This window comes from Pinus tabuliformis, chromosome 2_2, assembly GCF_031772625.1.
Source record: "Pinus tabuliformis cultivar Carrire ecotype Pingquan chromosome 2_2, CPIR1, whole genome shotgun sequence".
NCBI lineage: Eukaryota > Viridiplantae > Streptophyta > Pinopsida > Pinales > Pinaceae > Pinus > Pinus tabuliformis.
In genome coordinates, this window is record NC_142300.1 from 752,593,043 (window position 1) to 752,597,203 (window position 4,161).

At 34.2% G+C, this 4,161-nt stretch overlaps 1 pseudogene; it reads left to right on the forward strand.

The window, feature by feature from the left end:
• Positions 1-2,761: 2,761 nt before the first annotated feature.
• LOC149194879 (uncharacterized) lies at positions 2,762-3,926 on the forward strand (annotated as a pseudogene).
• Positions 3,927-4,161: the final 235 nt, after the last annotated feature.

A 4,161-nucleotide genomic window follows, 5' to 3' on the forward strand; every position in this document is an offset into this window, starting at 1 on the left:
TAAGGTAAGTGCAAACACATAAAGAAATAAACAAACTACAGGAACCAAAAGGGTGAATCTTGTGAGGAAGGCGGGCCCTTTCCTTCTCACAAGATTCCCCAGGAGAAAGAATTAAATTGAAATGCTCAAAAGAAGATTTTATTCATCTGTCAAAGTAACTGATACATTACAGATGGAGACTAGCTCCAGTTCTCACACAATACTCTCCTGTAACTTACAATTCAACCCCCCTATAATGATGATGTCTCCTCTTTTTAAAGAGGAGACATCTTTTACAATTTACATGAGAGCGAATCTTCATCATCTCGATTCTGTTTTCTTTTCCAAAACAGGACTATTCTGTTCTTTCAAAAAGAGATGCTGTTACAACCGAGACAACAAAAGTGCTATCTTCAGGATAATCCAGGTAACCGTATCTTCGTGCTGCTGCTACTATTCCACAAAATGTTCTTCCAGAATCGCAAATTACGCATAACGGGATTTGCGTGCTTGACGACTGTTTCAGCAACTGAGTCAGCTGTTTCAGCAACGGAGTCAGCTGTTTCAGCAACGGAGTCAGCTGTTTCAGCAACGGAGTCAGCTGTCTCAGCAACGGCCGCTCGTTCCCAACAAGGCATATAACTTATCTGCGATCTTTGACTTGTGTTAGCAACAATGCACTTCAATTAATGATAAAATATAAGAGTATTGCGGAATTAAATGTAAGACAGATTAAACATATAATAAAGAAGAGGTTTCTATATACCTTGGGATAAAGTGGATGAAAAAGACAATGAAGTTCATGGTTTAAGAGTAGAGTGGTGTCAAAATATATAGCAAAAATGATACATAGTGGAGTCCTAACAGCTTCGTATTTCAACTTACCGTGGATGAGGATCAGTTGAATTTTAATTGAGTGTCTAGATTGCTTCTCAAGGGAATATGCTCAGCATATGCTTTGTCTATGTGCTTATCAATGGTTGCAGTGAGTTTCTTGTTATATCATAATTGCTTAAGGCTTCCTATTTCAACTTAGGGTGGATGAGAACCGGTTGACTTTTATTATTTTTTTAATTGAGTGCCTAGATTGCTTCTCAAGGGAATGTGTTCACCATATGCTTCGTCTAAGTGCTTATGAATGGTTGTAGTGAGTTATAGAGTTCGTTAGGTTCCATTGACTTTTAATAAATTGAAAAATAAAATTGTGCCATGTGGCTCCCTGCCACCAATTTACTAATTTTGATTAGATGGGGAAATTAATATATAAGGAAATTTTATTTATCAAAATGGTCAATTTTACAATAAGATCTGTAATACCTTTTTATTCTCAAGTTAAAGTTAATAAAAATGACAATTACCCAATAATGTCCCACAAGATTTGTTAAGAATTTAAATAGGTAGGTTAGTACACAAGATTTGTTAAGAATTTAAATAAGTAGGTTAGTACAATATCTAGAATGGTTCTCAGTCTGTAATTCCATTAAAATTTAATCCTAGCAGGAGTTAGAGAATTTGACAAAAATCTGCAATACCTTTAAATAACTTTTGAATCAGTGCAGGCATCTAACCATGTTTGAATTTGTGTTACCAGAAATTTTCAAAGCCCAAGTAAACAATTGAGTTTCAGATATGGAGTCACCAAAAGGCTTACTAAGTGCGGCTATTGAACTGGATGGTGACAAGAGAATGAGGTCATAATACTTTGAAAAGATTGAGCATCATAATCATTGCATCTTTGGATCACACCTTAAACCATTCCATCATTGCAATCATTTAACACAGAGATTTAAAAGAACATTGTTCCCTTTTATCAAAAGGGATCTGACAAATATCTCCATTTGCAAAATATTATGAGTCTAAATATTTATGGAGGGGAAGTACAAAATGTACATATCCGTTTTTGTATAATCAAAACAAAATATATAAATTTGTCATTTTTTATATAGATAATTGATTGTATATTTCATATATAACAATTAAATTGGGTGGAGCAGGTCTAAAATTGTTTTAGTTTGGCAGTTTCTTTTTCTCAGATGTAAAGAAATAAGTTGACTGTCCAAAATCTTCTGGGATGTAAGAAATAGATTAAAAATTCAAAATCCAAACACATCCAGTAAAAATGAAAAATGAAAAACTACCATTTACAAATCTCTAACAAATAATTAAATATTAAAATTTGCAATTAACATAAATTCAATAGTTTTAATTATAAAAAAAATAAAACATCATAAAAATACTCCAAAAATCCAATAAAGACTATAAAGACTGAAACACAATCCAACCAACCTATTATCTAGAAATTTATGAAAAGCAGCTTGAAAATTATTACTATCAGATTGATGAGAAGTGTTTGTTTCCATAACCATCCCATAAAAACTAAATATGTGTAGAGCTTTCAATAAAGAATATAAGTGAAGGTTTGTAATCAATCTGAAAAATTAGGCAGACAACATAATTGATTTCAGGAGATTACCTCTAATGTCTAATCAATAACATATAGATATAATCATAATGATATCAAGATTTATAACTAAGATACTCGGAAATGTTTAAAAAATCTGTAAATGTCTTTCATTTCCATGATGCAGTACGTGTTCAAATAAACACCATATCATATGAATAGAAAGCATGGGTACTTGCTAGCCCTTCCATCTAGCCTAATTGTTTCTGTTATATGGCTATACTTGCATGTAACAGTCAGAGACATTTCAATCAGGACCTTATCAGAATTTGGAACGATGATAAACTTTTCTACCATTTTCTTTGGGATCCCATTTGCAGAATGTTGTCTGTCACCCCTTCCCCCATGATGTCTGAGTACAGAGACTCAGAAGATCTCTACACGATTATTTCTGCTTACTCCACTTCAACAAACTGTAAACCAGTAGAAAAAGAGAAATCAATGGTGCAATCTATGAACAACGACGGGACGATGAGTTGGGTTGGTGCAAAAAGTCCATCATTGCAAGAGGATGATCAAGGTCCATTCTCAACAAAGAAGAGTTGAAGAGTTTCCATGATGAAAAAATACATGTATGGACTGAAAGGGCTACGAGGAGTAAAATGAATTGTATGCTTAATACCCTAAAGTCTATGTTACCTGAGGGTCTGAATTCAAAGGTAGTACTTGATGATTGTTGTCTGGAATAACAGTTCAAGACACTAATATTGGCCATGAGCTAAGCAAATGAGTTAAAAATAGATTTTCATGACTGTACAGACATGCTAGATTCAGATTGCAGAATTGATAGATTCTTATCAAAGCTGATGTTCTAGATGTTCTAGACACTGAATTGCTGAAGTATTTCTTTCTCAAGTGGACAAAGAAAGAATTGTTGATAGGGCCATTGATTATATCAAGACCCTCCAAACTGCCTTGAAAGATTTGCAAGCCCAACAATCAGAACGTTTGAAAATTCTCTTGGTATTCACATCCTTTGTTCAGTTCCAGTAACATCATCACATCCAAGTCTATAGATTCTTGGATCCAAACTTTTGGGTGGCCAGGCTTTCATCACAATATGGGCCCCTTAGAAGACTGGTTTTCTGCCCAAATTATTTTCTATCATGGATGCCAATCAACTGGAAATTGTAAATTGCACCATAAACGTTGTTGGATCCAACATCGTGTATACCCTTTATGCTAAGGTAAGTATTAGTTCTGAACTTAACCGCGGAAATACTTTATTGTCCTTTTACCAGCTACGATATTTGATACATTCTAGGAGCTATGTATACTGATAGTGTTATTTTCCAGAAATTCCTAGTCGGATTTTCTCTGTTATATATAGAACTACATCCTGAAGTGTGCTTTCTTTGATTTTTTTTAGTCAAAAAGCAATAACCAGCAAGTCACAGCCAAGGACTTGAGCTGTACCATAGATGAACTTAATACCACCATAGTTGGTCCTGAAGAACATACCTTACAAAACACTGGCAACATATAATCTCTGTGGATATCCCAACCAGTGGATTTCTACTCTAAGAGTGATGATTTTTTTTTTTTTCTTTCATTTGTACAATTTCTCTGCAAAATATATCCATTCCCAGGCTGGGATGCATACCTCAAACTACTTCTGACATTCGTTGCAGTTTTATGACACTTTGTAGCTGGGATGCATACCGATAAACTATAACCATTCCAAGGATGTGATGCATACTTCAAACTTCTGACATTGGTTT